A 14,686-nucleotide genomic window follows, 5' to 3' on the forward strand; every position below is an offset into this window, starting at 1 on the left:
CATCTGAGAGTTGTTCCAGACCCTCCTTCCTTTTCATGTCTCACTTTAAATTGCCACCTCAGTAACACTGACTCTAAGATATCTTTGGCATCTGTTTCCTCTTCTTCCTTCCCTCTATCATTGGTTCTGCATTACTTTTTACCTAGTCTGTTTTAACTGCCACATTGTTGATCCCTCTGTTTCGTCTTTCCCTCACCCTCCCAACCCATCCTCCATATGATCTGTCTTACATAGAAACTTCCCTGTGAGACTCCTTCTAACCTCTGTCCCTGACTTCCACAGATCTTCAGGGGGAAGTTCTGACGTCTAGCATGGCATGTGACAAGTTTCAAGCCCTTCCAGGCCCTTCCCACCCTAATCTGTTACCACTCTGACACACTTTGTACTTCTCAGATATGCCGTGCTGTATTTTTACCTCCATGCTTTGAACTTGTTATTCATTCTGCCCCAAGGACTTCCTTTTCTGCTTGTCCATTTGACTCTTGCTCATCCTTCAAAACCTGTCTTAAGTGGGGATGGCCAACTTTCCAGATAAACCAAGAGTTAACCTTTTTCTATGCCATCATACCTGCTTACACTTTTATTATTGTACCTCTTACAGTCTGTTGTTGTTTATGTACATGTTTGTTTTCCCCACTAGACTATGAGCCCCTCAAATGTCTATCCACTCCTTGCCTCAGTTTCTCCCTATAGCATGGATCACTTTCCTATTTTCTGCCTTACTTTTAAGGGATAAGGTCCCCATTTAGATATTTTACCCATTTCCTCCTCTCCAGAGTATATGCATTCACTTTTCACAGGAGAATACTCATTCACCCACCCTACCTACTCCTGCAGTTGATTCTATTAAATGGGAAAAATGAGCGGAAATTGTTCAATAAGGTATTGATGATCACAGGAGAATACTCATTCACCCACCCTACCTACTCCTCCAGTTGATTTTATTAAATGGGAAAATTAAGCGGAAATTGTTCAGTAAGGATCATAACAGTATTATTAATGGCAAAACTGAATGGGAAACCAGAGATAAGCCTTCTGTCTCTCACCCGATTTCATGTTTACCCTGCACCCAATCACGTGGATAAGCTGGAGGGTGGTGGCTCTCCCTTCACATAGGAGACTCACTGATGAACCTATTACAGTGAACAGGACATGGAAGACACTGAGGGGCTTAAAATTCATCAGGCCCACAAAAGAAACAAAAAAACAAAAAAACAAAAAATCCCACTTGTGGGCAGGGACGTTGATCCTGCATAATCTGGGAAAACAGATTCACTAAGGTGAGTCATGTTACCTTCCTCAGGGAGGAGCAAGTCCTCCCCAAGAGAGAAAGGCCTGAGTTGTTCATGACTCCTTGAGTCAGGAGCTTGGGACCCTGCCTGGGGAGAGGAATGAAGGCTGGGGAATTCGCTGAATGCAAAACAATAGTAATTAAAATATAAGATTTATTTACTTTTAACCAAAGAGACAGATGTTTTGACAGGAGGCCACGTAGATCAGGGGAGACACGTCCCAGCTTGTGGGGGCCTTGACAGACCATCAGAGGCTCAGTGAACCCTGCTCCTGATTTTGCATCCCAAGTTTTGTAGGCCCTGTATCCGAGCAACAAGCTCTAGACAGCAGCCAAGGAAAGGAATTTGGAAGCAAGTATTCCAGTGGCAAGAAGTCCATAGTGCCTGGCTCTGGAGAGTGCTACACAGCTAGATTAGGTCATTTTAGAGATTTTTATTGAACCTAATGGCAATATGGTTCAATATGGCAAAAAGTCAATCAATTACTTACAGTGGTCCCTGATCATTTATTCAATAATCAGTCCAAGAAGGCGATGTAATTGTATATCTAGCTGTTACCAAGCAAGGGAGAGAGTGAAACCCACTATTGACTGGTCTTCAAGCAGCAAAAACAAACAAACAAACAACACACACACACACACACACACACACACACACACATGCACACACAAATCTGAAACTGATGGTTGCCATTTGATTGGTGTAGTAAGTGGGAAAGGAAGTTGTAATTAAAGTGTCCTCCAAAGAATGGGAGTGGAGGCAAGATACGGTGAGGTAACAAAGCTAAAGTCTCAGAAACTTTGTTTTGTGTGAACAAAGTTCACAAGGCTCTGGGAAATGAGCTGAAATGTGTTCACAGAGTTAAAAATGGGGAGGAGGGAATTCGCAAACGTGAGACATTTTAACTGTGGTTAAGACCACTGCCTCCTTCAACGCTGACTTCCCGTCTGCCACGTTCCCTTATGTCCACTGACACTGGGGTGATCTTGGCTATATTTTTGATTCACGATCACCAAGTATATCAGTGTATGAAGTTTAAAGTTTTAAAGCATCCCTGCTAAGAATAAAAAATGATGTTAGAGAAAAGACTGAATTATCTCTCTGTGCAAAATATGAACACATTTTTTTTGTTATGGAAGTAGACATTTGAAGAGTATGCAGCCCAAAATGCAGCAGAAAAAAACATCCCTGCTAATAATAAAAAATGACATTAGAGAAAAGACTGAATTATCTCTCTATGCAAAATATGAACACATTTTTTTGTCATGGAAGTAGGCATTTAAAGAGTATGCAGCCCAAAATACAGGAGAAAACGTATCATAGACTATTGTCAGTTTGTTAACAGTAACAGAATTGTTATTAATTTCTAGATTTTGTGGTATTTGATGTATTTTCCAGCTTGTAATAATGAAAAATGTAGGTGGCCTATTTTTTTTTAATGCAAAACTATGTTTGTACCAACTTTTAGAGTTGCAATTTTGTATTCTTTTTCTTAAATAGGGCCCCCAAATTGTATAAGATTTAGGCCCACAGGTCTGGCTCTGTCCCTGAACAGGAGGTATTTGTGAGAACATTTATGTTCTATTCTCTTTTGATGAGGCAACCGTCCATTGTGCTTCATTCAGTGAGAGACCCAGAACTGTCCCTCTGCTCAAAAACAGCAATTTGCTAGGGGTGAAATAGAAAAGATACATCATCCTAGGTTATGAGAGCCAACCCCAAATACATGTTGTTTGAATCTGACTTATAAACTACCATAGGCAAGAAACATACTCTTTCACCCTTGGGTATCTAGTACAGAACTACTATTTGGTAAAATGACTGTCCTTAAATGTTTATTGACTTAATATAAAGATCTATTCATTCAGTTCCATTATTTCTTTGGGTGTTAATATCCTGTGATAATTACTTTAAAATAAACAGAAATACTGTTGACTCCAAAGACCCTAATAGGCTATGGGTTACATGCTTTTTCTTCTTTTTTTCTCTCCCCTGTCATGCCTCCCCCTACAATGTTGAAATGGTCTCCGGCCTCAGAGTCACCTTTGCTTTGCAATTTCTTCTTTCTCCGACTCTGGATTACCCGTTGGTATGCTGATGGGTCTGACCTTCTCTGACTTAATCCACTGCTTTCATTTACTTCCTAAAATTGCCATCTTGCTTTGCTTTTTCTCTTTCCCCCTTAGGACCTCCAAAGAATTGTACAGTTGTTTCCAACTACCATCTCTGGAATGAGGATTTAGTGGCGGGAGCTAATTAAGTTTTACTGCAATTTAAAAGGGAGACTAATGATGTTTGGCATGTGCTGAATATTCACTGCTAACATTTCCAGTAAAATCCAGTCAGTTACATAAATTGAAGGGTCATTACTAACGATTAGAAAGAATCTGGAAAGAGTTAGTGTTACTGAGGTTTTTATGCATGGTGCCACAGTTTAGAAGCTGTGTAATGTTGAAGTTTTACCATCTTTACCAAGTGTTTTCCAAAAATTTTTGTCCATAGTGACAGCTTCTAGTTTAGAAGCTGTATAATGTTGAAGTTTTACCATCTCTACCAAGTGTTTTCCAAAAATTTTTGTCCATAGTGACAGCTTCTCAACTGCTGAAACATATATTGCTACTAGCAACTGTGGCTTGTGCAACCTCTGAAATAACTGGATCTTTAAAATCTTCTGATTTACCTCCTCACTGAAATCACTTAAAGCTCTACTTTATGACATTGAGTGTCTATCTCCTCAAGCTTCTTGTGTTTGAGTACGTTATTCATATTTAGGAGGCTCTTTGTAAATGTGAAAAATACAATGACATCTTGAGAACTTGACTTTAAAATCAACACATAACCACAGCAGATAATACAGAAGTCTCCTTTTTGTTGCTGAGTGGCCTGGGGGAGGTCAGGGAAACTTGCCTGTAACTTGATTGAATGTTACAATATGTAAGTAATTTGTCAATTAGAATGGATGCAAGTCAATATGGAAGCATAGAGACAGTTATTTTGGGAAATGTTTGCAGTGCCCACCCACGTTCTGTCTAAAAATGAGGGACCCTGTGACTCGGGCTGTTTGGTCCAATACGATTCTGATTCAGGAAAAAAAAAAAAAAGAGTTGCAGTCTCTAGACTGTGAGGTTTTCCCATTTCATTGATAAGAGCACGTTTATTGTGAGATTAATCATCCAAATGCTGTTCAGTGTTTAATGCATCTAAATCACTTCCTCTATCTTATTCTCAAACTCAACAAGCACATGGCAGTACGATGGATTTACATTTGAAGTGTGTGGAGGGGTCATCTTAAACTAGGACATAATTTGAAAATTGCATATAATCAAAATTATGCTTGAAATCTGTTGAATCACTGAAGTTACTAGGACCTAGGCCCTTAGAAGCTCAACATCTAATTTATTTGTTTTCCTCTCCCCCTTTCTTTCTTCTTTCCTCCATCCTATTTACTCTCTTCCTCTCCCTCTCTTCCTTTCTCTCTAGCCCCTGCCCTTCCACCTCCCTCTGTGTACCTTTCCCTCTCTCCCTCTTCTTTCACTGGGCCAGTTGGAATCTAAGATTTCTTTCAAAGGTAGGAGTGAAGGGTAAGGGGTACCTAGTGAACTTCACCCTACATTATAATCTTACAGTGGTTAATAACATGAGATTTGGAGTCCTTTGCCTTCTTTTGGTTCTTACACTTACCAGCAATGTGTTACTGTAAAATGTAAATACTTGCAGGATATAGAAAAAATTAAATGAAGTAAAATTTGTAAAGTTCTTAGCATGTAAGTGCTACTCAAATGTTAGCCATCCAAACAACCAAATAATTATGATTTGGATTACAGAAATAAGTCTGTGTCTAGAAGCCCTGTGGTCATAAATATTCTGATTCCTCCTACTTGTAAATATATGACTTGACCTTATCAGTTTTGGGGGTTCAATACATGTATGTCTGCCCCAAACAAATAAATTATCTACCCATAACTGATCTAACCTCAGAGGTTCCTGAATTTAGGAGCCAGATCTTAGAACACAGTAAATTCTTCTTGGGAAGGAAGTCTATATTTTGAGGTCTTTTGGGTGAGCTCTTGCTAATTTTCATTAGGTGTATATTGTAAGGTACTAATAGAATTTTTGCATATCAAGTATAAACTAGATAGTCTTGTGTTTTAGCTTCTTTCCAGCAAAAAATAGGGGTTAGGAGGCAGATCAGGACACATAAAAGAGCCTTGAGTAAAGTCAGGACTTTTCCTGCTTTTGGTGTTCTAATAGGTACATGTACCTGTGTGAGTGTATGTACAGATGTAGGTATGTATGGATGCATATGCAAGTATATATTTATATACTTATGTATTTTTGCAACTTCTTTTCCTTTCATAACTAAGAAGAGTTTTAATGGGATAATTAAATTCACTGAGATACTTTTCCTTCTAAAACAGACAGGTATTTGTTTAGTAAAGGTGGGGTACCATGAAACAAACAAACAAACAAAAACAAACCTAAGCCATCAAAAAAAGGATTCAATGGGAGACATGAATGAAAAAAATCAGTCTTGTTTTTTTCAGCTTTTTTGGGGCATAATTGACAAATAAAATAGGTAAGATATTTAAGGTGTACATCGTGGTGGTTTGATATATGTATACATTGCAAAAGGGTTCCCCCTATTTAGTTAATTATCACATCTATCACCTCACATATTTATCTTTTATTATATTACTATTATTTTTCTGCTGAAAAATTTTAAGTTCTACTGTCTTCACAAATTTCAATTATACAATACAGTGTTATCAGCATGGTATCACTTGTATGTGGAATCTAAAAATAAAAAGTCACATTCATAGAAATAGAGAGTACAGAAGTGGTTGCCAAGGCTGGAGGTGAGGAAAATGGGGAGAGGTTGGTAAAGGGGTACAAATGGTCAGCTTTAAGATTAATAAGGTCTGAGGATATAATGTGTAAAAATCAATCTTTTATATTTTTATTGTTTGAAATAGGTGTATTTTCTAGCAAACTAAATTTTCTGAGTCATTTGTAACACATTGAAGTTGGAGTTGTGACACACCAGAATTTTATGAAGATAAATTAGTGAAACATACTTGACACTTTAAAATAACCAGCAGGAATGATTTCACCCTTCAAAAAATGTCTGAAGTGTGCTTTTATTTTTTCAGCTGTTGTACTTTAGAGAACTCTTATCACAGTGTGGTAGTTTTACACAAGTTTTAGGTGTTCACAGAGTAGAAGTTGACAGTCACTTTTATCACCAATCCTCTGTAGTGTCTCTAATACCCTTGCAATTTGTAATCCTTCCCCCAACCTGCATTCTCTTTATAGACTGAGTAAAATTTTAGTTCCATGAGAAAGCCTTAAAATACAAGTTATTTCTAATTTTGCATACCTTCAGCATGAACACTTATGGCCTGTCCAGTGAATCACCAACCAGACTTGTTTATGAGCACTTACCATTGGAAAAGCTCATGGTAGAATTTTCCCGATTGAGTAGGTGTAATGTACACAGATTGATACGAATGGTTATCTTCAGGGGAAGATGTTCTCAAGAGACCTCAAAGTATGACATGTCTTTGGTGGATTTGCTAAGATTTGCCAACCATGAACCTGGGTTTGTCAGCACTCTGAGAGGACCCATCCTCAGGAATAGACTCTCACTAACTGGACTCACTTATTTGGCTAGTGCCATTTGCTCCTTACAGGCATACCTACAAGCAGGACAAAACTGTCACCTGAAGGGTGCCTGTGATCACAACAAGGAGAAACTTGTTCCAAGGTTCTCTTCTGAGCTGTATGTATTGATATCTAGGTTTATTTTCACAGGATGATGTATTTCCTCCTTTGTCTAAGTGCTTGGTGGGAAGGGTCTACAGGCTTTAAATTCCATTGTATCTCTAATCTAGACCTCTTAACTGACCTCCAGAGATCCATATATCTGGCCTCCCTCATACTTCTACCTGGATGTCTAATAGTTATCTCAAATTTAGCATGCCCAAATTGAGAGCCTGCATTCTCTCTCATTCTACCACTCCTCTTTCTGCAGTCTTCTTAACCCAATTAGTTGCAACTGAGGTACCACATCTGGTCTTCAGTAAACCCTGTCAAGTCTGACTTCAATAAGCATCTAGAACTGGCCACTGCCACAGCTCTGGGCTGGGCCACCATCATCTCCCACCTGCATTGTTGCAGTGGCTTCATATCTGATCTCCTTGCTCCTGACTTTGCATCCGTTACAGTCTATTTCCAACAGAGATGCTGGAGTGAACCTTTTCCCACATGTCATATCATATCATGCAGCTCCTGAGCTACTAGGCTTAGCTAAAATCTTCTGTCTAAACGCAAGAATATAGGGGATCACAGTACTATTACTTTTGAAGTGCAAGAGAGCAGCAGAGTTGCATGACCATGAACCTGGTGTATAACTGGGAGTTATCTGAATGAATATCTATGGAGAATGCAATGTTTCCAAAAGGGAAAGTAATAAAAATGTGAAATTTACATGTATTATTAAGACTCAACAATAAGAAAAGCACTTGTTTAGACTTTGGACCAAGAACAATTTTTTTCAAGGGGGAATCCTTGGCTGGATTACTAGAACATGGTGACACTAAATAGCAAACCAGCTTTTAGTCAGTCTTATTATTACTTTTAAATTAAATAGGCAATGCACACCTTTGTTGCCAGCATCCATGGTGGACGGCTCACATTGCTAGCCCTTAGTATACTCCTGGCTTGGGCTTTACCTGGGTGCACCTGGGAATCATTTAAACTTTTTGAGTAATAAAGTGCATCACAGTTTAGGACTATAAATTGAGCATTTATATTCTAATCTTGCTGATTTGTTACTTGGAGTTAAGGCTAGTTCATTTGATTTTAATGTCTGTCCCATTTCTCGAACTGGATTGTCATGTTTCATAAAGCAGTAAATGTGTTTCTATTTCTTTGGTGTTCTCCATAGTATCCTGTACTGTCCTTTATATTTAGTAGATGCTCACTAAATACTTAATGACTTCTAAGCAGATTATGAGTTACAGGCTCTATGTTATACTTCAGAGTAGAAATGAACTTTAACCAACGGTAAAGGCTCTCCTGGTCGTCCAGAGGAGCTTCTCTCTCTCAGCCAGATCAGAGTTGAGGGAAGCCTGCCTCTGCTGTCTTGTAGGGTTTACCACAAAATGCTTGTCTTGAAAATGTAGCAAGCCTTTTTTTCCATATCAAATATGATGTAGATTTGAAAGCATTAACATTTTCACATAATTTAATTATGGAAAATTTACAGTACAAGTAGTGATAAAAAAAATATGGCTAATCAAACCCTTTGCGTGTCATTTCTCATTAAAAAAAAAAACACCTGCATTGATTTTTGTTTATCATTAGCTATCATTTCTGATTCACCCTTGGAAACTGCTATTTTTCATTATGACAATTCAGAAAATAGACAATATTATTGGGATCAAAAGGCCAGTCTTACCTTCTCACTAGTGATGTGGCTTGTGAACTTTGGGAAAAACATACCTATGTCAAAGAGCTGTTATGAAGATCATAGTCAAGTTCTTAGATGTATCTGGCTTGTAATAAGTGCTGTAAAAGTACTTGCTATTATTAGCAGTACTTTCACACAATTTTTTTCAGTGTAGGCCCTGATGATTGTTAGGTGGGTGCCATTTTACACCGCTCTTGCCTTGTTGCATCCATTTTCTGAGCAACTTCCTAGCATTATTGAGCTTGAAAAATCTGCATCCAGTACTACTGAGAAGTATATATATTTTTTGAGTTAAAAAAAAAAGACAATCCTAGGAATTTCTCTATAGCATTTTTAAGTCCCACACTACCTAACCAAATAAGTAAAAAAGAACTAAATAGAGTCTGGTGCTCACATTTAAGAACATACATGCAAGTTTATATCCTATGCAGCTTCAGTGTTGAAAATTTAGTGCTGACAGAGGGCTTGTCACAAATGGGCACGAGGCCTGAATGCTACCTTTGCGTACTCTTAACTCTGAAGGGAAACATCTGACATACAATTTCTTCCTCTCTCACTATCTCTCTTTCCCATTTTTCCTCTTTCTTCACACATATTTATTAAAAATTTACTACATCCCATGAATGATATTAGGTTAAGGGGTTATGGTAGTGAATATACCAGCCAGGGTCTCTGCTCTCTCACATGTAACTTACAATTCAATAGGGAAGGAGTATAATAAACAACAATGAAGATACAAATATATGTGTACTTACAAATTGTCTCTGACACTTTACTGTATTATCATTTTTCCAACCAAAAGCACAAAAGATATTCTGGGGTAATTCATTTAAATGTGATTCATGACATCAAAATTATCCTTCCAAATTGCATCAAGAACCATAAAATACCAGGAATAAATTTAACCACGGAGGAAAAAAAAACACCTCTACACTAAAACTATAAGGCACTGATGAAAGAAATTACAAATAAATGGAAAGATATTCCTTGCTTATTAATTGGGAGAATTAATATTACTAAAATGTCCATACTACTTAAAGCAATCTACCAATACAGTACAATTTCTACCAAATTTCAATGGCATTTTTCACAGAAATAAAATAAACATAAAATTTGTCTGAAACCACAAAAGACCCCAAATAGCTAAAACTATCTTGAGAAAGAAGAACAAATCTGGAGGCATTACACGCCCTGATTTCAAAATATATTACAAAGCTGCGGTAATCAATACAGTATGATAATGACATAAAAACAGACCTATCTATCAATGGACCAATTATTGAACATAGATCAATAGAGATCTCAGAAATGCATATATGGACAATTAATTTATGGCAAAGGAGCCAAGATTATACAATGGGGAATGGATGGTCTCTTCAATAAATGGTGCTGGAAAAACTGAACAGCTACATGTAAAAAAATGAAACTGTACCACTATCTTACACTATACACAAAATCCAACTCAAAATGGATTAAATACTTGAATGTAAGACCTGCAACTGTAAAACTCCTAGAAGAAAACATAGGTGGTAAGCTCCTTGACATCAGCCTTGGTGATGATATTTTAGATTTGACACCAAAAACAAGTGGAACTATATCAAACTAAAAGCTTCTGCACAGCAAAGGACACCACTGAATAATGAAATGAAAGGGCAACCTACAGAATGGGAGGAAAAGTTGCAAATCATATACTTGATAAAGAGTTAATACCAAAATGTATAAATAACTCATGCAACTCAATAGCAAAAAAATTCCAAATAATCGATTAAAGAATAGGCAGAGGATCCAAATGAACGTTTTTCTAAAGAACATATAAGATGGCCAACAGGTACATGAAAAGGTGCTCAATATCATTAATCATCATCACAAATCAAAACAATAATAAGATATCACCTCATACCTGTCAAATTGCTAGTATTAAAAAGACAAGAAATAATAAATGTTGATGAGACTGTGGAGAAAAGGGCACCCTTGTAGACTGTTGGTGGAAATGTAAATTGGTGTAGCCGCTGTGTTAAACATATGAAAATTCCTCAAAAACTTAAAATTGACTCCTATATGATCTAGAAATTCTACTTTTGGGTATTTATCTGAACAAAATGAGAACACTGACTCAAAAAGTTACATGCACCCCCATGTTTATTCCAGCATTATGTGCATTAGCCAAGACATGGAAGCAACCTAAGTGTCCACTGATAAATGAATGGATAAAGAAATTGTGGTATATGTATATTTATGCTGGAATATTTTCCAGCCATTAAAAAGAAGGATATCATGCCATTGGTGACATAATAGATGGACTTTTAGGACATTATGCTAAGTAAAATAAGTCAGAGAAAGACATTCTATATGATCTTACATGAGGAATCTAAGAAGCAAAAGAAAAGCTGAACTCAGATGTAGAGAACAGATTAATGGTTGCTGGAGGCAGGTGTTGGGGGTGGGTGAGTGAAATGGGTGAAGGGGGTCAAAAGGTACAAATTTCTTATAAAATGAAAAAGTCCTAGGGATGTAATGTACAGCATGGGAGGGACAGTTAATAATACTCTGTTGTATATTTGAAAGTTGCTAAGAGAGTAAATCTTAAAGAGTTCTCATTACAAGAGAAAAAAATTGTCACTGTGTGGTGATGGATGTTGACTTATTGTGGCGATCACTTTGCAATATATCCAAATATTGAATCATTATGGTGTATACTTGAAACTAACATAATGCTATATGTCAATTGTATCTCAGTAAAAAGAAAAAAAAGAAAAAAGTGCCCTTCCAAACCAAGTTGTTCTTCAAGTTCTGTTCTTGATGGTGTATGCAAAAATTGACTTCACTTCCATTTCTGCATAATACTATTGTATTTCATAATACATAATAATGTATCCTGGTTTTGTGCTTTGAAACAGTATTTGCATTTTATTCCAGAGTGGAAACGATATGTGAACTTATTTTTACTTATTGATTATTACATAGGATGCAAGATATTTCAGTTTTTAAGAGACTGTCTTCATGTACTCAGGGACTTAAATAAAAAATAACTGTTAAGCCAGAATCAGTCTGGTTAGGTGTTTAGAAAGTACAAGAACTCCTTCAGGTATCAGTTTACTCATTTATAAAATAAAGGAGCTGTATTAGCTTGCCTCAAAGGCTATTTGACTCATCAACTGCTACAAATCGCTTGAGTACCATTTTACATTAAAACTTTTAATGTACAATCAACAGTTCACTAGTGGTTTGAAACAGTCTTCATTTTAGAAGAAAATGCACCAATCTAGGGACATTATTCCAGTTCTATTCCATTTGTCATTATAATAGAAGGTTATTTACAATCTTATGAGCACATTTCTCATGAGATAAATGGTTAGAGAACTAAAGATTTCTTTTCTTATATGTGGCAATATGACAGGCCAGAAACGTCATTTATGGGGCATCTGTAGCATTCGGTGATCTACTTTTATCCATATGTTGGTAATATCTGTATTTTGTAATAAAGTGGGTTTCATCTGTTTTCAATTTGATTTTTTTCTTGTAAGGGGATACAAAAGTGGTTTGATACTCTTGACAGAAGTCTTTACTGTATCTTTCCCAACATATAATATTATGATACATGGTAATCCTTTGTGAAAGCCTCATAAATGTTGATGAATTGGAAATGGTATTAAGAGTAAACCAAAGAAAGCCTGCTCATATTCTGTACCTTTTGAACATACTTGCCTTATGAAAATCCAACTAGATTAGAAAGTCTCCCATTTTCATAAAAATGCTTAGGACTTAGTGATTTCCATGTGGAGCTAACAGACAACAGGATGGATTTCCAGTGATTTATCATTATCTCTCAACACTGAGTTTGAAGGAAGGATATATTTGAGGAGCTACCCAGAGACACACTATACATTTAAAGAAGGATGTATAAATAACAGATTTTACTTCCATTTGTACTTAAACACTATTGCATTTCATTGTTAAATGTAAATACTATACAATTCCTGTTTTTTAATTCCTTCCCTCATTTTCAGTTGAGAACTATTTATGGTCTTGTTATGTATCTTGCCCTTAGAACAAACACTCTGTCCGTCTATCCAGTTTTGTTTGTTCTTTGCCCTCTTTAATCTCTACATTAGACATTATTTATTATCAGTCAGATTTATCAAATGTTTTCTCAGGCACTAAGTCAATCTTTTCTATTTCCTTGAGTTAGGCAGCCATGTTCTATGAATAAGGCATAAATATGTCAACACTCTGATTATTAAAATACTTCTACTTTTGGTCAAATACTGGTTACAATCAGTGTGATTTCTGTAGCCTTGTGGACAGATTTGATCAGTAGAATGACCTATGTTTCTGGTCAAACATGATAGATCACTCGGAACCCATTTTTCAAAATATGGCAACTGCTTTAGACAATTATGTTTATATATGTTTTATGTCATGTGTAAAATTCCAGGTGCTTATAAAGCTAAAATTTGAGGAAATGTATTTGATTTTTAGGGTAATTAACTATAATGGATTTGGTTTTTCTGCTGTATTTGCCTATGATACTGTTACAAGCTTTTCTTTTCAAAATACCACTTTCAATGTATTACTCCTCTGCTTAAAGCCCTTGGGTAATTTTTCACTGAGATAAAATCCAAGTGTGATAGCCGACTTTGTGACCATACGTATTCTGTCCCTGACAAAGGCCTCCAGCATTAACGTCTGCTTCTCCTTTTTCTGAACACCGAACTGCAGCCAAGTTGTATTCACTCATGTTCCCGACATATTTGAAGTCTTTTGTCTCAGGTTATCTCTTACTTGGAATAACTGTCTTTCTTTTTCATTGACAGAGCTCTTATCTAACTTTCATGGATGAAATTTTTTCACTTTGCCTTTGAAGCCATTGTTAAAATATACAATTAGGAGAAGAGAAGGGAATTTAATTGGAGAGGAGATAAATCATTTTAATATCTACTATGTAGCAAGTACTGTAAAGGGCGCTTTACATATATTATTTCAACAAGAGCTCCCATTTTCATGAATTTTCAAAACACTTTTTTTAAGAAGACATTAGTATTATCATCATTATGACTAGCTTCATGGACATTAATTAGTACATATCCCATCTTTATTATGTGTAGACCATGCCACTTTGGGTATATGAAGGTAAAGGAGATACTGTTCATGATTCTGAAGGAAAAGCAAGACTTATTAAAGATAAATGATGTATAATATGTATAAAAATTCAGTAAATACTAGTTTAGAGAAGAGCCTTACCAAATCCTGACTGAAAATATGCTCATCAACACTTACTCATTACATGGAAGAGTACTTTGAACAATAAACATTTGTTTTATGAATGTAGCAGCCTCACATTGTTAATTATATGATAATATGTCTTAGCCACTTTCCTCATCCTTGAGGGAAAAGAAAGGGGTGTATTTTATAGAGAATGAAGTTATTATTGAGTATTTGTTGTTTGATTAATTGATTTGTGACTATCACTCTTCAAAAATTTTTAATGTTTTTGTTTATTTTGAATAGTTTGGCTTTGGCTTACTATGTAGCTCTATTTAGTGTTTTATGTAAAATAAACAAGGGAAATTGTTCATGATAGGATATAGTCTTCGAAGATATATGAACCAGAGAAAAATTTGAGGCACATTGAAGATTATCAGTGTGAATTTATTGATTTAGAAGTAATTGTAGTAAGTTCAACTAATCAGTTTGTTCAAACATGCAGCACTAGTTTAATGAGAAATTCTGTTTCCTGCTGTAGGGACACTTCTGTGGACTGGAAGTTTTCCTTGTTCACAGAGAGGCATTAACACCGTTTTATAACCCAAATTCTTTATATTTTTCCAAAGACTTAGTTTTCAAGAACATACTACTTAAAATGGTTCTAACCTGAATTATTTTTCTATTTTTTAAAAATGGTTACCTTTCCCATTCTTTTTGG

At 36.1% G+C, this 14,686-nt stretch overlaps 1 protein-coding gene across 4 annotated transcripts in view; it reads left to right on the forward strand.

The window, feature by feature from the left end:
• HMCN1 (hemicentin 1) overlaps positions 1–14,686 on the forward strand; it is a 420,069-nt gene that overhangs the window by 134,003 nt on the left and 271,380 nt on the right. The gene's annotated exons all lie outside the window — the stretch shown is intronic.

Source organism: Manis pentadactyla, chromosome 9 (assembly GCF_030020395.1).
Source record: "Manis pentadactyla isolate mManPen7 chromosome 9, mManPen7.hap1, whole genome shotgun sequence".
NCBI lineage: Eukaryota > Metazoa > Chordata > Mammalia > Pholidota > Manidae > Manis > Manis pentadactyla.